This window comes from Sorex fumeus, unplaced genomic scaffold, assembly GCF_029834395.1.
Source record: "Sorex fumeus unplaced genomic scaffold, SorFum_2.1 ptg000070l, whole genome shotgun sequence".
NCBI lineage: Eukaryota > Metazoa > Chordata > Mammalia > Eulipotyphla > Soricidae > Sorex > Sorex fumeus.
The window spans coordinates 2,824,814-2,847,350 of NW_026606127.1; the positions used below are offsets into that span (position 1 = coordinate 2,824,814).

The window sequence follows — 22,537 nt, forward strand, 5'->3', positions numbered from 1 at the left end:
CTCACCACGATAAAGTGTCACCACGATAGCAACTCTGAATATTGTTGGGAATAATTGAAATTGTGCAGCTAGGGGTGCTGAAAAGAGGGCTCGAGGACATGGTGTCTTATCTTAGCATCTACCAGGAGCTGATCTTCAGGCTTCATGCGTCAACTGTTCTCTTGGCTTTTTCCTTGTTAAGAGTCATCCTTGAATGACTCTGAGGGCATTGATCACTCATCTGGTAGGTTTATTCCACAGTATATGTGTTCGCATTCCCCAACCATCATTTATGGATAGACCACAGAAAACCTTTTAGTGATGTGTCTCAAATTTGCTTCCTTTCCAAAGGAGGCCATGAGGTGTAAACACAGCCTCCATGGAAGAATTTTTACTTTTCTTCTCATCATCTTAGACTCATCTGCCTTCCTCAGCCTATTGCAATTTTATTATTTTAACTGAAAACCGCAAACCGTGCCATTTCTCCCATTTTTTTCGAGGACACCAGTGATGGGCATACTTGACTGTGCTCTAGTCTTACTCTTGGCTCTGTGTTCAAGTTTCACATCTCGTGGGTCTCTGGGGACCATAAAAGATTGCAAGAATTGAACTGTGTCCTTCTGGTTTGCAGAACAAATGCACTGTCAGCTTACTCTTCCTCTGACCCTACCCCACTCTTCATCAGGCCCATGCAATTTCTCCTCTTAAGGGCTTTATAACCCTGGACCATGTTTGTATTTCTTAGAGTCTTGTCTATTCCCCCTTTTTCCTCTCTTTAACTTCCCATTCTTTCCCATCTCCTCCTTCAACACCCAGCCACTCCCAAAATCAACCACAGTTGACAGCAACTCAAAATTCAGAACATTTATTAACAATCAATTAACTATGATGCATATCTGGAGTGATAGCACAGCGGTAGGGCATTTGCCTTGCACACAGCCAACATGGCCGACCCGAGTTCGATGCATCTCTTTAATTTGGAAAAAAAAATAATAAGATAAATAAAAGGTGTATGGCATGTCAGTGTTTTCCTAGGAAAACCATCTGGTACCTCAAATGGAACCTACCATTCCAGCTACTCCCATTACGTAGCCATAATAGAGAGAGATGTCCATCTCTTTTCCCTATCAATAAAGTACTACACTTTCCCCCAAAGAGGTGAGTTTGGCAGTGTTCTCACGCTCATGCTGAGCCTTCCTTTTCATAGCCTCACACTCTGGTCTATGCTCTTTGGTGATGGGCTTTGACATGTCTGGCTCGGGAACATTGGGCTTTCTCCATGGAATCGTTTGGAAACGGAAGTCTTGGAGGAGAAAGTGACTCTGACGTTTGGGTGGTGAATGCCGCTTGTTCACAGAGACAGAAGGAGGCTCCCGCTGTAGAGAAGTGCCAGCTGCTGCCTTGTAGGGAGCAGGTCTAGAAGCTGCAGGCTGATGAATAGGCCGGCTACTAGGGTTCTGCAAACCTGGTCGAGATAGGTTGGTTGAAATGGACTTAGCAGGATTGGAAGGACCAGGCAAAAATGCAGTGGTTGACGGGGAGAAATTGGCAGCATTTGGCTGAGCTGCATTGGTACAGCCAGGCTTGGCAGGGTAAGCTGCAGCAGGAAGATGTGTGGCTTCAGATTTTCGTCTCCGAGGAACAGGTCCAGCTTGTGGATTCTCCATGGTAAGAAACGGCAAAGGTACCAATTTCACCTTCCCAGGAGGTGGCAGCTCAGACTGGGATGGGGATGAGCGTTTTTCAGCACTGCTACTTGGTTACTGTGCTTTGACCTGAGTTTTCTCAAGGCCTTTTCCATCCCGTGTAGAACCTAGCCATGGCTTGACAGCTGAGGATGGCTTGATATCTTTGGGCTACTCAGGACCTGGGAGGAAGAGATTCCAAGTTTTGGATCACTCTTCCCCAGAGCATGAAACAATTGGACAGAATCCAGCATGTGTATGCCTAGGTAGCAGCGGGGTTTTTTAACTGCCTCTTGGCAAAGCTCAGGTTGAGTTTCCTTGCATTTCATCTTGCCAATGGTGAACTTTTCTTCTGCCTTGACCTTGTTCCCTAGCTGCTTACACTCATTAGCTTTCATAGAGTTTTCTCTGGTGTTTTTTATCTTCTCCTGCCCATGGCTCTTTGTCTTGCTGATCCTGCTGGAGGCAGCTTTGTGAGATTTGCTGTTAGTTTTGGCTGTGGTCACAGGACACCTCTCACTGACTGCAGCATTACAAACAATCCCTGCTCCCCTTAGCAAGCATTCTCAGACTTTTGGCTGGATTTTGGCCTTGGTTTATCCCTCAAGAGGTTCAGAAGCCTCCTTTTTGTTCTTCCATTTTGCATGGGAGGTCCGTTTAGTGCCACTTGAATTTTCTCGCACCTGCTTCAGAGTGATGGTGTCAGTGGTGTTCATTACCTGCGGATCTTTGCATGATCTAGGTCTACAGGGATCTGGTAGGTCTCCAGAGGTTTTGAAAGTCCAGTTTTCATCTGATCAAAATTCTTAACTTTTTGTTCCTGAGTTGGAGTTGGCGTCAGCGCCAGTTTACTTTGGGCTGGAGATATTATGGGAACTTCCCCAAGATCAGGTGAGTACCTGTTACTTATGGTTCACATACAACTTAATCTTGTTGATGCATTGAAGGTTACCCTGATTTTTGATCCACTTCAAAAATCACTACTTGAGTTTTTCCCAAGAAATATTTTTGGAAGGAAAATTTTATTTAAATTCTGTGTCTTAAGTTGTTTATCAACAATGTAGTTATTCATAACTCTAAGAATAACAATGCATACACGAATATAATTTTTCTATTTCATGTGATTTACATAGGAGGAAGTGTAAAGAAAACATCATGAAAAATATGTATCACAGAACTGAAAAAGAATTATGTAGATATTAATGAAATCTGGTCTCTGTAGCAAGCAGCATAGTACAGTATGTTATGGAGAACAGACCCAAGAGTAAGCCTTGAATAACAGTGGATGGCATCCCAAACAAAACCAAATAAAAAAGGACAATAAGGTTATTACTAAATTGTTCCACATATACAATATGAAGACTCTATTTTATTTTAGTAAAAACTGCTAGCCAAACAATGGAATAGAAGGTGATTTTTGAGTGACACTTTACCAGTCCATTAAAGAGAAAGGATTTATCAGTAACTACATAACAAAAAGAAAATAGGAATAAACGTGATTGTATTTCATAGACAAGAATTTTTTTTTGTCTTTTTTATTAGTGAAACGACATGAGGTACAGTTGTAGATTTACAAATTTTTGTGCTTGGATGTCGGTCATACCACGATCAAATACCCATCCCTCCACCAGTGCCCATTTTCCACCACCAGGATAATATCCCTCCCCCTCATCCTCCCATCCCCCCATCCTCCCATCCCCCCATCCCCCCCTGCCACTGTGGCAGGGCATTCCCCCCTGTTCTCTCTCTCCTCCTGGGCGCTGTGATCAGCCAAAGAGGCATTGAGTGGCGAACATGTTCAGTCCAGTCTACTTTCAACCTGCATCTCCGCTCCTGGGAGGATCCTCCAAACACCCTCCACTTGGTGTTCCCCTTTCTATATGAATTGTCCTTTCCCCTAGAATACCCAGCTGGCCTCTAAGTTATGGAGTAATTCTCCTGGTGTTGCTCTCAGCTATTCTCGGGTATTAATCTCATATTTTATTATTTTATATCCCCCAGATAAATGCTATCTTTCTATGTCTATCCCTCTTTTTCTGACTCATTTCGCTTAGCATGATACTTTCCATATTGTACCACTTGTATGTAAAGTTCATGACTTCATCTTTTCTAAGAGCCACATAGTACTCCATTGTGTAGATGTACCAAAGTTTCTTTAACCAGTCATCTGTTCTTGGGCACTCTGGTCTCTTCCAGTTTCTGGCTACTGTAAAGAGTGCTGCAATGAACAAACAAGTGCAGATGTCACTTCGGCTACACGTTTTTGCCTCTCTGGGATATATTCCCAGGAGTGGTATTGCTGGGTCAAATGGGAGCTCAATTTCTAATTTTTTGAGGAACGTCCATACTGTTTTCCAGAAGGGCTGAACCAGTGGACATTCCCACCAACAGTGAAGGAGTATCCCTTTCTCGCCACATCCGCGCCAGCAACGGTTGCTTTTGTTCTTTTGAATGTGGGCCAGTCTCTGAGGTGTGAGATGGTATCTCATTGTGGTTTTGATCTGCATCTCCCTGATGATTAATGATGTAGAGCATTTTCTCATGTGCTTTTTTGCCATTCGGATTTCTTCTTTGAGAAAGTTTCTGTTCATTTCATTGCCCCATTTTCTGATGGGGTTGGATGTTTTCTTCTTGTGGAGTTCAACCAGTATTTTGTATATCCTTGATATCAATCCCTTGTCAGATGTGTATTCGGCGAATATTCTTTCCCATTCTGTAGGCTGTCTTTGTATTTTGGTCACAGTTTCTTTGGAGGTACAGAAGCTTCTTAGTTTAAGATAGTCCCATTTATCTATCTCTGTTTTCACTTGCTCGGCCAGTGGCGTGGGATCTTTGAAGATAACATTAGCTTCAATGTCATGGAGGGTTTTGCCAACTTTGTCTTCAATGTACCTTATGGTTTCTGGTCTGATGTTGAGGTCTTTAATCCATTTTGATCTTACCTTTGTGCATGGTGTTAGGCAGAGTTCTGAGCCCATTTTTTTGCATGTAGCCGTCCAGTGATGCCAGCACAATTTGTTAAAGTGGCTTTCCTTACTCCACTTCACATTTCTTGCACCTTTATCAAAGATTAGATGATCATATGATTGGGGGGTGATGTCAGTGTATTCAACTCTGTTCCATTGGTCTGCAGTTCTGCCTTTGTTCCAGTACCATGCTGTTTTGATTATTACCGCTTTGTAGTTAAGTTTGAAGTTCGGGAGGTTGATTCCTCCCATTTTCTTTTTCCCCAGAATTGCTTTAGCTATTCATGGGGGTTTATTGTTCCATATAAATTTCAGGAGTGTTTTCTCCATTTCTTTGAAGAACGTCATGGGTATCCTTATAGGGATTGCATTGAATTTTTACAGTGCTTTCGGTAGTATTGCCATTTTGACAATGTTCAGTCTTCCGACCCATGAGCAAGGGACGTCTTTCCATTTCCTCAGGTCCTCTTTTATTTCCTGAAGTAGCGTTTTGTAGTTTTCTTTGTACAGGTCCTTTACTTCCTTAGTTAGGCTGATTCCTAGGTACTTGATTTTCTGGGGCACAATTGTGAACGGGATTGATTTTTTCATGTAGCTTTCCTCTCTCTAACTGTTTGCATATAGGAAAGCCATGGACTTTTGGGTATTGATTTTATAACCTGCAACTTTACTATACAAGTCTATTGTTTCTAGGAGTTTTTTGGTGGAGGATATTGGGTTCTCTAAGTATAGTATCATATCATCTGCGAATAGTGAGAGCTTTATTTCTTCCTTTCCTACCTGAATGCCCTTAATGTCTTTTTCTTGCCTAATTGCTATTGCAAGTACTTCCAGTACTATATTGAACAGCAGTGGAGAGAGTGGGCATCCTTGTCTCGTCCCTGATCTTAGAGGGAAGGCTCTCAGTTTTTCCCCATTGAGGATGATGCTTGCTGTAGGCTTGTGGTAGATGGCTTTAACTATGTTGAGGAAAGTCCCCTCTATGACCATTTTGGCTAGGGTTTTCATCATAAAGGGGTGCTGGATCTTGTCAAATGCTTTCTCTGCATCTATTGATATGATCATATGCTTTTTATCTTTTCTTTTGTTGATATGGTGGATTATGTTGATTGATTTCCGAATGTTAAACCATCCTTGCATCCCTGGGATGAATCCTACTTGGTCATGGTGTATGATCTTTTTGATGAGTAGTTGGATTCTATTTGCTAGTAGTTTGTTGAGGATATTTGCATCTGTGTTCATCAGGGATATCGGCCTGTAATTCTCTTTCTTTGTGGTATCTCTGTCTGCTTTTGGTATCAGTGTGATATTTGCTTCGTAGAAACTGTTCGGAAGTGTGTTTGATATTTCAATTTCGTGGAAAAGCTTAAAGAGCATCGGGAGTAAGTCCTCTTTAAAGATTGGGAAGAATTCACTGGTGAATCCATCCGGGCCAGGACTTTTGTGCTTGGGGAGACTGTTTATTACCATTTCAATTTCCTTGATGGTGATAGGTCTGTTCAGGTATTCCAGGTCTTCTTGGTTCAGCCTTGGGAGTCTGTAGGAGTCTAGGAATTTATCCATTTCCTCGAGGTTTTGATGTTCTGTGGCATAAAGCTTTTCAAAGTACTCCCTGAGGATCCTTTGAATTTCTGTAGTTTCTGTTGTAATGACCCCCTTTTCATTTCTGATTCGGTTTATTAGGGTTTTCTCTCTCCCTTTCTTTGTGAGTTTTGCTAGGGGCTTATCGATTTTGTTAATTTTCTCAAAGAACCAGCTCTTGGTTTCATTGATCTTTCGGATTGTTTTCTGGGTTTCCATCTCGTTAATCTCTGCTCTGAGTTTTATTATTTCCTTCCTCCTGTTAGGGTTGTGCTCCTTTTGTTGGTCCTTCTCCAAGTTCTTAAGCTGTGAGGTTAGTTTATTTATGTGGGCTCGCTCCTCCTTCCTGAGGAATGCTTGTAGAGCTATAAACTTTCCTCTTAAGACTGCTTTTGCTGTGTCCCATAGGTTTTGGTAACTCGTGTCCTCATTTTCATTCGTTTCTAGGAATCTTTTGATTTCCTCTTTAATTTCCTGTGTAAGCCACTCGTTGTTTAATAGCGCACTGTTTAATTTCCATGTGTTTAATTTAGTTTTCTGTTTTTGTGTTTTTTTCAACCTGAAAGAAAAGGATCAAAACCAATTTAAGTAATCAAAAAACAAGCAAAACCAACAAATACTGGCAATTAATATGATAGGCCAAGGATGAATGTTTTTAATAAATTAGTGCTGTTAAAAAATCAGTATTTGCTATTAAACTTCAATAGTAAAAATAAGCATAAACAATGATCATATAATCTGTATTGAAAGAAGTGTAAATGACTGGTAAACACAAGGGCAAGATACTCGCAGATGCCTACCAGGTTCTCTCAGAGTGAGAACTGGACAATAATTGTTGTTGTCTTATCAACAAAATCCAGTCTCTGTATCTTGGCCATTGATGGGATTACATGGCTCCAGGGGCAGTTCGTGGTTGTAACACTTAGCTACTAGGAGATGGGGGATCTGGTTGGAGGGGGCCCAGTCTTGATCTGAGCAGCCTTGGAGATCTCATCCCCCGGTTGCGCACACCTGGGTTCCTCTGTCAGATTCGTTCATGCATGAGGCTCCTTCAAGCTGGGGAGAGTGGTCTAAAGCGTACCTATGGCTGGTTGCAGAGGTCTTCAGGTGCCAGGGCTCTGCTCGGCGCGGTGAGGGAAACTCAACACACCCCCTCCAAGGGACCCCGGTGAAGAAAGCCAGGTGTGGGGTCAGGAGACTGTCATTTTAGACATATTTGGAATTAATTTTAGATCTAAAAGTACACATCATTCAAACTACGTATGTGCTTAGTAATAAATTACTGCACACTTGTTCAATCACCTAAGAAACCCCACTCTGCTCAGAGAACTAGATTTTTAATTATAGGTCTGTTTTGCCCGTGTGTCATGGCTAAGAATCACTATCATTAGGTATGAAACTCACTATACACAAAGAAGAACACAGGCTGCTTTGAGTCATCTGTGATGTTAATTTGTGTTGGCCATTAAACTTCACTGAGACCCTTTTTTCTGTCCTTTACAGGAGCCTCATGAGTCTCAACTTCCGTTCAAGTTGAACTTATAATAATGTGGAATGAAATCATCAATATGATCCTCACCTCTTCATTCAGGAGAAAAATCCTACTTACATTCAAGGTGGTCAAAATGCAGACAACACCATCCACCTTTTCCTGGAGATGTACGCGGGACTGAGGTGAGAATAGCAAAAGGCTCTAGTTTAATGGTCTTAATGAAGGTTTCAGGGAAGTGCATTAAACAGGACTCATATAACATCTTCTAAAAGAATTATTTTGTAAAACTGATGCCTTGATTATGGTAAAAGATAATATGGTAAAAACCATATTTTTCTTTCTGGGACATTAAAGTTCTAAATCTATCAAGCTGCTTTGAAATACTTTCCTTGATTAGGTACCACTCTCTGCCATAGGGTAAGTAAGGACAACACTCAAAGTAATCAGAAGAGAAAAATTAACTCCTACTAGGTTTGGTTACACATATACTAAAATTGAAATGATACAGAGATTATCATGGTCCTTGCACAGAGACGACATGCAAACTTGTAAAGAGCTCCATATTTTTGTTGCAAGAAGAACTAACACGGCTACTTTAAGCTAAGGCAATCCCCACAAGTACAAAAATTCTACATAAAGATAGCACAAATCCCCATAACAACAATCTCTCTCAATGTCTATGGACTAAATGTGCCAATTCAGAGGCACAGAATAGGAAGATGAATTAGAAAACTGAACCCAACATTCTGATGCCTGCAAGAAACACATCTGAGCAATCAAAGCAACCATGGGCTAAAAGTAAAAGGCTGGAAAACAAGTCTTCAAGAAAAGAACACCTCCACAAAGCTGGAGTAGCCATACTAGTATCAGACCACGTGGACTTCAGGCTAAAGGTTATAAGAGACAGTGAATGTCATTTCTTCACGATCATGGGATCTTTACATCAGAAAGAACTCACCCTCCTCAATGTAGATGCTCAATGACAGACCAGCAAAATACTTAAAAACAACTTCTAATAGACTTAAAAAAAACATTGATAGCAAAACAGTACTAGGTGGAGATTTCAACACTACTTTGTCACTTCTCAATAGATCATACAGACTAAATCTCAGCAGGGAAATATTGTATTTAAGGGAAGTAATGAACAACCGTTGGCTTAGAGAAGAAATCAAAGAGGAAATAAAAAGGTTCCAGAAACAAATGAGAATGAGGACGCGAGCTAGCAGAACTTGTGGGACACAGCAAAAGCAGTGTTAAGAGGAAAGACTATAGCTCTGCCAGAATTCATCAGGAAGAAAGAAAGGGCCTACATGAATAAATTAGAGCTCAAGATTTTGGAAAATGACCAACAATAGGAGTGCAAACTAGGCTGGAGCAAGGAAATAATAAAATTTGTAGTAGAAATCAATGAGCTAGAATCCCAAAATACAATCCAGAAGACCAATAAAAGCAAAAGCTTGTTATTTGAGAAAATAAACAAGATCAATAAACCTCTAGAAGCCTCTCAAAGAAACAGAAAGAATTCTAATAAATCGAATCAGAAATGCAAAGGGGGGTATCCTAATAGAAACTACAGAAATCCCAAATAGTTTCTATGAGGCAAAGATCACCCTAATACTCAAAACAGACAGAGACACCACAAAAAATGAAAATTACAGATCTATTTCCTTGATGAATACAGATACACAGATTCTCAAGAAAATACCAGCAAAGAGAATCCAGAAACTCAACAAAAGATCACACACTATGACCAAGTAGGTTTATCTTGGGGATGCAAGGATGGCTTAACATTCTCTAGTCAATCAACAGAATACACCATCTCAATAAAATAAAGATAAAAGTCATATCATCATATCGATAGATGTAGATAAAGCATGTGATGAGATCCAGCACCCATACATGATGAAAAACTCTCAACAAAATGGGAGTTGAAAGTACTTTCTTCAATCTAGTCAAAACAAACTACCACAAACCCACAGCAAGCATTATTCTCAACGGGGAGAAAACTAAAGGCTTGGAGCAGAAATCAATGAGCTAGAATCCCAGAATACAATTAGGCACAAAACAAGTTACCTACTCTCACCACACCTATTCAACATAGTACTTGAAGTACTTGCCATAGGATTTCGGTAAAAAGAAAAGATATCAAGGGCATCCATATAAAAAAGGAAGAACTCAAGCTTTTACTATTTGGAGATGACATGATACTATACTTGGAAAATCCCAAAGAATCTACAAAAAAGCTCCTGGGAACAATAGATTTGTTTCGTAAAGTAGCATATTACAAAATCAATATCCGGTAGTCCATGGCTTTCCCATATATTTCAAATGAAAGAGAAAAAAAGAGATAGAGAAAAACAATCCCATTCACAATAATACCTCAGAAAATCGAGTATATTAGAATCAACTAAAATGTTAAGGAACTATACTTTGGTACTATTGCGGCAACATGGGAAGCTGCCATTGTTGACAACATTGACGAGGAATACAATCCACTGGTTCAGCACCTCCATGAATGTGCGAGGAATGCCAAGAGAGAGATAGCCACAAAAAATGGCCTATCTTCGAAAACTCTTGAGCTAATTCGCCAGCATGGTTTGGCGCATGCCTCAACTGACCGCAAGCTAACGTGTGAGCGTGCAAAGCAGTGCAGAGATGCGATCAAGGAAGAACTAAAAGAGAGAAGAGCAGAAGTACTGGTAGATGCGGCAGAAGCCAGGAAAAGTATTCGTAATGCCTGCCTGTCCTTCGCCAACTATAAGACCAAGATGACTGCCCTCCGACGTCCTGATGGATACATCACATCCTCCAGAACGGCAGTGGAGAAGATTACCATGATTTCTACTCAAATCTTTTCGATAGCCATGTCCACTTGCCTACATACCAAATTCCACAGGATGGATATGTTGTTCCCAATGTTCTCCCTTCCGAAATCTGACACGCCATTTTGTTGGTAAAGAAACAAATAGCACCCGGCCCAGACAAGGTCAGACCTGAACACCTGAAGAACCTGCAGTCAGTACTCATCAATACACTGGCTCGGCTCTTCACTCGCTACCTGTCTGAATGCAAGTTTCCGTCCCAAAGGAAAACCAGCAGGACCGTACTACTGTTCAAGAAGGGAGACATCCATGGCATTGGCAACTATCGCCGGATCTGCCTATTGTCTGTCATCTACAAGTTGTTCACTGGAGTCATCCTAAATAGGATTGGCAGAACACTAGATGAAGGACAACCATGCAAGCAAGCAGGGTTCTGCAAAGGATTCAGCACCATCGACCATATCCACACGATAACCAAGCTCATTGAAGTTTCTCTGGAGTTTAAGATGCCGCTGTTTAACGTTCATTGATTTAAAGAAGGCCTTTGATTCTGTTGAGACGGAAGTGGTCATTGAAGCCCTAGCCAATCAGGGCATTCAAGACCAGTACATCAGGATCCTCTGTGAGCTGTATTACAGATTCACTAGCAGGATCTCACCATTCTACAAAGAAGTGATCGTTGATGTCAAGAGAGGGGTGTGGCAGGGTGATACCCTTTCACCGAAACTCTTCAGTGCCACCTTCGAGAACATCATGCGACGACTGGAATGGGAAGGAATGGGAATGAAGATAGATGGTCGGCAACTACACCACCTCCACTTTGCTGATGACATTGTTTTAATAACACCAAACATCGGCCAAGCGGCACAAATGCTGGCCAACTTTGACCGTGAGTGTGGAAAGGTAGGACTACAGCTGAATCTTAGGAAAATAATGTTTATGCAAAACAGCCTTGTTCCTGATGCCCCATTCACTCTCAATTGAAGGACTATCTCCGAATGCAACAGCTATGTGTACCTAGATCGAGAGGTCAACAAGACAAATGACCTGGCACCCGAGCTGTGCAGGAGGAAGAGAGCAGCTTGGAACGCCTTCAAAAACGTCAAAGAAATAGCTAAGAGGAAGAAGAACCTCCGGCTCTGGGCACATGTCTTTGATTCCACTGTTCTTCCTGCATTAACATATGCCTCAGAGACCTGGGCCCTATGCAAACAAGATGAGAACAGTATTCAGGTCTTCCAAAGAAGAATTGAAAGAGCTATGCTTGGAATATCAGGTTTCACTCAAATGAGAGAGATAATCCAGAGTTCTGACATCCGTTGCCGATCAAGAATCAGGGACGCTGTCTCTTATGCCAAGGAGTCGAAAATCAGATGGGCTGGTCACGTAATGAGATTTAGAGACGACCGCTGGACTAGAGCTGTTACCGACTGGATTCCATGGGATGTCAAAAGACGCATGGCCGCCCACCTTCCAGATGGTCAGACTTCTTCGTCAAGATCATGAAAGATCGGTTTGAGGCCCTTCATGTTTCCGGTTCGAACAGATTCCATTGGGCTACTCTAGCACGCGACAGGGACAAATGGAGATGTTACTGGCGCCCGCTCGAGCAAATCGATGACTAAGGGGAAGTTAAGTGATAAATGATAAAATTTTAAGGAACTATACAAAAAAAAACCCCTAAAAACTCTACTTCACGAAATAAGAGAGTATATGAGGAAAACACTGTCAAAATGGCAATACACACCAAAGCTCTATAAAGATTTACTGCACTTCCTATAAGGATAGCCATAACATTTTTCAAAGAAATAGATTAAATACTCTTGAAACTCATACACAACAATGAACTCCCATGAAAAGCTAAAGCAATATTTGTTAAAAAGAAGAAGGGAACAGCTTCCCCAAATTGCAACCCTACTACAAAGTCGTAGTAATCAAAATATCATGATATTCAGATAAAGACAGGCCTCACATTAATGGAATATAGTCAAATATCCTGACGCTGGCCCTCAGATTATTATTACCTAATCTTTCATAAAGGCTCAAGAAATATGAAGTTGAGCAAAGAAGTCTCTTCAACAAGTGGTGCTGGGAAACCTGGACAGCAACAGGCAAAAAAAAAAAAAAATTGAACTCAGACCTCTTTATAGTGCCAGGCACAAAGTCAGATCAAATGTATTAAAAACCTCAATATCATACCTGAATTCTTAAGATATACGGAGAAAAATGTGGGACGATCCCTCCATGACATTAAAGCTAAGGGAAACTTCTAGAATGAAACACCACTAACCAAGGAAGAAGAAATGAAGATAAACAAATGAGACTACATTAAACTAAGACGTTTCTGCAACTTAGAAAAAATGGTGACCATCATAAAAACACAGCCCACATAATGGGGAAAAATTATTTATGCACTACCCATAAAATTAACCTCAAAATTCTGACTGCTGTATCGTTAAGAACACTAAATAGTTCCCGTGAATTTTATTCTTCTTCACATATATTTACTCTAAAATATTTTAGATTTCATTTTAAACCACAGGTAAAAAATAAAAATTATAATTTTTTTAAAAATTAAAAATAACCCCTATGCATAGCCAGGTGCGATCCAAAAAAAAAAAAAAAAAACAAGAAAAACAAGCAAGCAAATAAGCAAGAACGAAAGAAATTAAAAATTAAAAAATAATGCTGTTTGCAATGCTAAGGATCAATCCCAGATCATCATACAATGGAAGACAAATGCTCTATCCCTGAGTTATATCCCTGTTCTTAAACATTTAAAAAGGTCTTTTTGGATGTCTCATTGCATTTTATTTTTTAAAAAATGCTTTTCTTAGTATACCTGGTCGCCATCGTACCGCCTACTTCTTGACCTTTTCTTCACTTGTATATTTTACCTCTAAGATTCAGTTGTCATCTTATCCTTCCTATAGCCATGCTTTCCTTTGACAAACTTTCCAAGATCATGTCTGGCTTGCTTTAACATGGCATAAAATGGAAACGTTATTTTCTCTATGCTCTCACGCCAGAGGTGATGATGTTTTCGACCCAGGAGAACTCTTTTCTGGTGAGCTTCCTGGCTGTTTCTACTTGACTTCAAAATATCTAAAGGTAAGGCATCATCTCTTTGTTTTTGAGTTTTTGGGTCACACCTGACGATGCACAGGTGTTACTCCTGGCTCTGCAGTCAGGAATTACTCCTCACGGTGCTTGGGGGGACCATACAGGATGCTGGGAATCTAACCTGGGTAGGCCGTGTGCAAGGCAAATGCCCTACCTGCTGTACTATAGCTCCAGCTCCACCCCCCCCTCTCCATAATTCATCATCTTGAGGGCCTCAGATTTTTACCTTCGATTTAGAAACTTCATCTTTACATTGACACAGTAAATTGAAACCACAGAATCATTGAATGGCATGTTATAATGGTAGCAGCCATGAGCAAACATTGATAACCCATAAGTTGGCATGAATGAATTCTGTCTCAGAGGCTTCACTTCTGAGGATACCTGTCACTACCTCCTTTCTGTTACGTATCCCAGGATCAGAATCTACATCAGGCCATCAGTAGAAATTGTCCACCCAAAAGCTAGCCTTCCACTGGGATCAGAATCCTTGATCCATGTAACTTGTAATTTTTCATTCATGATTTGTTGACCTTGTTTCAGGCAGAGGCATCCAGAGCATAAACTCAGCTTTCCAGTAGTTTCCACAGGAAATCCAAATACCTAAGAATGTTATCATTTCTGACACCACTGTTAAAGATTTTTTTGGAATCCCACGGTAAGATACTATCATTAATGTTATAATATTACTGTTCTCCATAGTCCAGATCTCCCCAAAGAACTCTCTACCCTCCTCACTCCAAGTATAGACTCCAGTTTATCATTCTCCTGAACGTACTTCTATTTGTTTCACTCAGGTTCTCCCCTAATGTGTACAAGTTAAGTTCATACCACTCGAAGTTCTTATTCCTAAACTACCAGAGTGGGCTTGGTCCTCAAGCTTGTGTTCTTCCTTAAAGAAATACCGTGCTTTCTTTCTGTATGTCACTCTTTGCTTGCTTTGTAAAACGAGTGGTCTCTCTTGAACATATATTCCATTCCATTCCACCCAATGCCTGTTTCACAAGTTTCTAAGTGTTGTTCAATAAAATCTATTTTTCTTCACAGCGGTAGGGCGTTCGCCTTACAAGCGGTCAACATGACCGACCCGAGTTCGATTCCTCTGCCACTCTCAGAGAGCCCGGCAAGCTACCGAGAGTATTCGATATGCCAAACACAGTAACAACAAAGTCTCCAATGGAGACGTTACTGGGCCCGCTCGAGCAAATCGACGATCAACGGGAGGGCCTTTACCTTTTCTTCACTGAACTAAAAATTTTAAAACACCAGAGCATTGTTAAAATCAATATTTGTATGTTTTAAACCCCAAATTTTGAAAATGAAAGGGTGTAAAGCAATGGAATCCTACTCAGTTGTATGAAGTGAAATCTTCTTATTATTTGTATAAAAAAGCATAACATGAGGATATTATGTTTAGTGACATAAGCCAGGCAGAGAGAGATAGGCATCATACAAGTTCATGCATATGTGGCATATGGAGAAAACAAATTAAAAGAATAAAATGAGACAGACAAACGTCTAAAACAATATTAATATTCTATGATTTATAATTCAATTAACAATGGTTCCTCATACACATTATTCCAACATGACACTCCTCATTCTCTCAAAAAATAAACCCTCCCTCTCCCCCCAAAACCCCAGAAACCCTCAGTCCCAATCCCCTGACTCAATTGTGTGGATCAGTTCTCCCCTTACATTGCCCTTGAACCTTTGTTGCGACCTTGCTGTGTGTCTTTACATCCCACATATGAGAAAAATCTCTCTGTATCTGTTCCTTTCCTTAAGGCTAACTTTACATGCATGATATACTCTAGTTTCATCCAATGTTAAAAATTGTATAATTTGGATTTTTTCAAAGCCATAAAAACAAACTTTAGAACTATAAGACTATTTAGTTACCAGATGGAAAGGTGTTATCAAAGTGGAAAAACTGAACAATAATGAATGACAGAGGAGGCCTTTCAATTGTGAGTGTAATGTGATACATGCATGTTGATTATCCATAATCTTAAAATTTATGAAATTCTAGTAATTCTATAATGTAATTTTAAATAATCAATACAGTATTTAAATAATTTACATTTATCTATGATTTTGACTTATCTTTTGTGTCAAACTATCAGAAATAAAAATAATGTGAGAGAGATATGGTGTAACACTATACTTTTAAACAAGAGAAGTGCTGAAAATTTCTGTGTCTTAATGAACTGTCATATAAATTGACTCCAAAATCAAATTAATATACTCAAGGAAAAATAAAAGTCAACCGATTTAATCTTTTGCCTTCACTCAGGTTCCCATCTGCTGATCTCTGGCAGACGAAATAATTTTTATTTTATTTTATTTTTTAAAAATTTTTATTAGTGAAACACCATAATGTACAGTTGTACATTTACAAATTTTTGTTCTTGGGTTTCGATTATACAATGATCAAATGCCCATTCCTCAGCCAGTGCCCATTTTCCACCACCATGTATTCCAGTATCCCTCCCACACAGATCCCCCCCATCCCAACCTGCCTCTGTGGCAGGGCATTCCCTTTTTTTCTCTCTCTCCTTTTGGGTGTAGTGGTCTGCAAAAGAGGCATTGAGTGGTAATCATGTTCAGTCCATAATCAGAATTTTTGTTTTCAAAGGATTTCTTGGCAGAGGTTTGGCATTCTTTGCTAGCAACCAACTCCTTTTCTTCTGCTTTTTTTTCCTAGAAATATATACTTATACTCAGACTGACTAGTCATGGCACCAAATTGACAAATGTACTTGTTTTTACCTCAGATCTATTTCCTTATTATCACATATAATTAGCAGTGGATAGAAAATAACTTGCCCAAAATTCGTGGGGGAAAGGGAAAAGTTTATGCTTTTCTTAGTTTGGAAAATACCTGTCACTAGTATAGTGACATTCATCTAAATATGTAAACACAATGATTAAGAAGAGGTAAACCATGACTGCCATTTCAAGGAAGAACGGGCCTTCAGCAAATATTCTTGGTTTCAGAAGGATGGCTCTGGCTTGGATGGGGGGCAAACATGAGAACTGTGAGGTACCAGCAGTTAACACATGATCTGAGGCTATGTGGTAACACTGCTGAGTAATGTGGAGAGCCATGATTAGGTAGGGTCATGGGGGAGAATGGAATGATGACAGGAAAACAGAGAAACAGGACAAGATGATGGATTCCTTTGTATTAAAGTTTTCATCTCTAATGTATTAATCTGTGAAAAAGAGAACCAACTTCTTATCATTGTTCCTAGCAATATATTATCCTTACATAGAGCTTCAGGAAAAAAAGGCTTCCCTTGTTAGTTATTATAGCCTGAATATCTGTGAGGTGTTTGAAATCTTTATATGTATACAGTGCTGATGACTGAAACCAATCTCACTATTTAAGTATCTAAACTGTAATGTTCTCACCATTTAACTCTCTAAACTCTGATGGCTCCAAATTTCTAAGATCAGCTTTTATCTCTTCCATTATATCCAGGCTTCTCTTCCCAACTGTCAACTCTCCCTTTCTTTCTCTCTCTCTCTACCAACTATGGTCTCCCTGCCAAAATTTGCCAAGACAAGCTTTCTTGAAATATAGACATAAGTTGACTTCTCTTTTATTTTAAATTTAGGCAATTTTGATTTTCAAAGTCATTTAAAATGGAGCTTTGTCATACAATATTCCAATTCTAATCACACCACCAGTGTCTGCATCCCTCCACCAACAAATTACCCATTTCTCCCTGCATTCCCACCGATTTCCTTGACAAACACATTTTGAAGTTTTACTATTGTACTCTGGGTTCCATACTTACAGTAGTGTTGGCATTGGTGGTTAAGACATACACCTCAACTTTTTCATGCTGGCCTTCCTGGATCAATGCCCACTGACACCATGTAGGGGAAATATGTGAGAACAAATCATTAAGCTCCAAATTTTTCAAATAATCTTTAAACAATCCTGATCGAAATGAAAACATTGTGAACTGGAGGGGACAACCCCCTGTCAGCCTGCAAAGTCTTTTCATTTTTCCACATTACAAAAGAAGAAATCAGTGAAGGAAGTCTGTCATCACTCAAGTTAGGTGACCCTGCTGAGGTGTGGTCAACAGGGTGTTTTGTGCTCTTCTCTCCTTCCACCAGAAGTCCCTACCCTATGATTTTTTTCTCTTCAGTCCTCATAAAATGAAAAAAAAAATTACCACACAGACATCCATGAAATGAGCCCAGCCAAGGTGATAAAAATAAATTTCAGCAAATTCATAGGTTAGTCATGGTGGTAGAAACAAAATATCATGTTTTTATATTGAATCTGCAGGAGACACAACTTACAAACCTTTTCATGATTCAGTTTCAATCATAGGATATTTTAACACCTAACCTCCACTAGTATACAGTTCCATTGCTAATGTCCCCAGTTTCTCTCCCACCACTCCCTCTCCCAACCCCAAACCCCACCTGACAGCACGCTGTCTCTACACTATGGCAGGCACTTCTTTCTCTCTCTTTATCTCTCTCACTCATCCTTTGAGCATTATGGATTGTAATACAGAGAGGGAGAGGTTATCACGTTTATTCCTTTACCTACTTTCAGGACTCAGTTCCCACCCAGAGTAATCACTTCCAACTATCATTGTCATAGTGGTCCCTTCTTTATTCCAAATGCCGCATTCAGCACTTGTGGCAAGCGTCCAACCGTTGACCAATTCTCCTGGCCTGTGTTTCTGCTATCTTTGGGTATTAGTCTCATATTCTGGATTTTTATATCCAAAAAATGAGGCAGTCCAATCAGTATACCCCTTTCCTTCTGACTGATTTCATTGAGCATGATAATCTTCCCTGTACATCCATTTAGAAGCAAATTTCATGATGTAAGTTTCCTGCCAAATGCGTAGTACTCAATTGTGTAGGTATACCATAGTTTCTTCTGGCCATTGTGAATAGTACTGCAGATGGTATTTCTGTTATAAATATCATGTTTAATGTAACTTACATAGGAAAATACTTCCCAAGTTCCAAACATACAGAATCCACTCACAAACACAAAGTTTTTTACTTTTTTAAAAAATATAATTTATTATGATGCTTTCTAAAAAACGGAAGTTATTAACAAAACTCAGGGAAAGCATATGCTATTAAAGACAAAAAAATAACCTTAAGAAAGGACAACTGCTACGTGTTCTTCCTCCTCAAATATCCATGTGTTTCTTGATATATTGTCAATATCTTTCTATAGCCTTAAAATTCTTCAACCTCATTTCTAAACACTATTTAAAGTTATATTAATTTAATAGGTGTAATCAGTTTTATAGAATATTTATAGGATTCTTTCAAATTTTGCATAAACAACGTTTGAATTAGCCATAGCACCGTAGCACTGTCCTCCCATTGTTCACTGATTTGCTCGAGCGGGCACCAGAAACGTCCCTATGGTGAGACTTTTTGTTACTGTTCGTGGCATGTTGAATACATCACAGGTAGCCTGCCAGGCTTTGCCATGAGGGAGGGTTACTCTCAGTAGCATGCCGGGCTCTCTGAGAGGAGCAGAGCAATCGAACCCAGGTTGGCCGCATGCAAGGCAAATGTCTTACCCACTGTGCTATGGCTCCAGCCCATATATATATATATATATATATATATATATATATATATACATATATATGTGTATTTATACACACATACATATCTACATATTCCTCTTACACGGCTCTTAAGCTCCAACTCATATTTCTTCCTCCTCCAATTCTTTACTACTTCTCTCCCCATACTTGGGGCTCAACTAATTTCCGAGTGCCCTCAGATACATTTCTGAGGCCATGATAAAGGAATGCATAACACATGCGTGCAAGGAAGGCACAAAGCCTATGTAGATAAATTTCATATGGACATATAATTGTGATGACTAGTTTACAAACTGTATTCGCTTCAAGTACAGAGTTCCTCATCTCAGCGACTCTGTATTCATACTCCATGCACTGTCAAATATCCAGCTACTGTCCACAACCAAATAACAACATTCCCCTACCCATTTCAGTCATTTAATTTCCCTCCTATAAGGACGATTTTGATGTCAGAGTGTAAAGGTTTGATTTTGCTTTTGTTTTATTCGTCCATTTAATTTTTTTCTTTATATTCCAGAAACAAATCAAATATTTAAAAAAAAATAAAGGACAGGAGGTGATATCAGGCAACAAATGAAATAGTTGATGTGGCTGAGAATCAGCAAGAGTCTTCCAGGTCAGATTGAGGAAATTAACATCCAGTTGTCCTTCCCAGCATATTTCCAAAGGGCTGGCTTGGAGCAGGGTACATGCTGGGAAGAACCGCAGGACAGTAGTAGTGTCTTGAACATATAGGAGCCTATGTTCTTCTTTGAAAATGTAATAGTATTGACCTCCATTGCAAACCACAACACCCTAAAACAAAGAAAAAGCAAAAGGGAATGCCCTGAGGTGGGGCGGAGTGGGGGAGATGGGGGGTGGGAGGATCACTGTGTTCCTTGGTGGTGGAGAATGGGCACTGGTGGAGATATGGGTACTTGACTCTTGTATAACTGAAACCCAAGCACAAAGGTATGTAAGTCTACAACTGCACCTCATGGTGTTTCACTAATAAAAATAAATAAATAAAAATTAAAAAATTAAAAGTACTATGAGCTGGTATAAGTATAAAATGTAATGGTGTTGACTAGATTACATCAAGATCATTTTTTCTATAGAATGCTATGATTCATCTTTGATTCACTGATTGATACTTTGAAATGTCCCAGTTCATTCTCATTCAGAGAAGTCATTTATTTCTTCGAGTACTGATTTGTATATGGAATTCCTCACAAAATACTTTATATAATGCATATTCAGGGACTCAATGATAATGTACTTATTACCATTTTCAAAGAATACCAAAATACACTTTTAATAAGATTTTCTTGGTTCTCTATCTAAAAGCTAAATGACAACAATTAAGTTTAACTCAATATTTTCTAAAGCGTATTACATTAGTACTTGAAAAGAAATTTTAATAGACTCTGGGAGAGGGGAGGAGGAAAAGTCATGGATCTATAAGGATCAGTACATGTCTTTGGGTGTGTGGGGCATGGGAGTGTGTAGAAAAGTTGAGATCACACTCAGCTATGTGATCTAATCTCTATATATCTATTCTCTAAATTAGATACCAGCGATGTATCCACACAGGTGTATTCATATGACTATCATGTACACTAGTGAGATCCAGGGAAATAATTCTTAGCACTGACATTGTTGGAAATTTATGTAGTAATCTGGTTTTTATGATTAAGTTGTTATGATTTCACAGGGAGTGTTTGTTTCCTTAACCAACCTGGAATGTCTTTAAAAGACCAAATATAGGAACATTCTTTCATTTTTAATTTAATATAGAAAATTCTGAATTTACATGTTAAATAGAGAGGAATATCTTTTTCAATAATCTATTTTGGGACACTGTCCTTTACTTGTTTTATTAGGAACTGAATGTGGTACCCTATAATCTCTAATTCCATCCCTAGACCTCCATTCTTTACTTGTACCAATCAGGACAAACTTCACTTTAGGCCCAGTTTTCAGTAATCTCAACTAAACATTAAAGTAAAAAATAAGTCTCATCAAATAATTCTGTTATCCAGCAGTTGTTTAAGATGCTTACACAAATGAACAGAATATTGAGAAAGAAAAATTCTGCTTGAAGTAGGCACAGAATTCATGTTGTAATTGACCATATAAAGTAAAGAAAATTAAAGTAAATTTCTTGTAATTTCTTGTAGTCTTGGAACCATGTTGACCATGGGGTAGTCAGCTAGCTAAGTCTTCCTTAACTTGGATTTCCCTTGTTCACATCCCTGATATCACTCTTTTCCTGCTCAGATCCCATTCCCAGTATATCATGTTACCCCCAGATCTTCTTGTTTCAAGCTTTGTTTTCAGAGGAACCCAAATTTCAAGCCCTCCTTTCACACTTATTGTCTCTTTTCCCATCAGTTCAGACTTTTCTCCCAACATTTTTTCCTCAGTGAATACAACATTCCTTCAAGAGAGTTGAAGCTTGTTAGTTTTAAGAGATTACTGAGATCAATTCCCTCCAGCCATACATTAAAGTTAGCAAAACACTCTTCACGTTTTTCTGTTCCCAGCCAGTCAACTACCCTTTCCTGGGAAAATCTATTAACTGGTTAGTCTCAGGTCAATCATAAACTGCATTCATTTCCCCCCATATTCAATAAAGTAGTTACTGGTACCAAGCAGAGTTAGTTAAATATGTGATCCTGTTGACATATATTTGCACTTGGGATCCATGTGAACACCTTCCACCTGGCTTTTATTGAAGGTGGTCTCCCAGTTTGCTTTTCCGGTGGCATTCTGTTTCTCACTATTCCTCTCCACAGGTAAGTGATGTGAAAATAACATCTTTAGTAAATGGTATGATTGAAAGCTCCAGAAGGAATGCCAGCCCTTTTTAGCTCTCTCGGTCTTATATGTAACCTGTTCTTTGGAACCTATCTTATTTTTGTATGTTTGTCTTGAATCTCCTTTACAAAAAATATTTTAACTTATTTGAAAAATATCCACCAACTATCCCATGATGATCACCAATTTTCCACTCCTCTACCCTTCCCGGTTTCCTTTCCATCCATCCATCACCCCATTAACTCTCCTAGGGCCATCTCTTTCCACCACAACCTTCCAGGCTCAAGGTCAACCGGTACCAACTGCTTTGGGAGTGGTGACCTAGGACGCATGTCTTAGTACGGTACCTACCGCAATGCAGCCACAACGCTATTTATAAAGTTGGTTCTTCTGTGAGCTGCAGTTAAAAGCGATGTTTAGAGAAAGCTACAGGCACCAGGAACCATGGAAGACCAAAGACCAGCCCCTCAAGCTAATA

At 39.5% G+C, this 22,537-nt stretch overlaps 1 pseudogene; it reads left to right on the top strand.

Annotated features, from left to right (window-relative positions):
* The first annotated feature begins 8,174 nt into the window (after positions 1 to 8,174).
* LOC130036990 (uncharacterized) lies at positions 8,175 to 8,271 on the top strand (annotated as a pseudogene).
* The last annotated feature ends 14,266 nt before the right edge of the window (positions 8,272 to 22,537 follow it).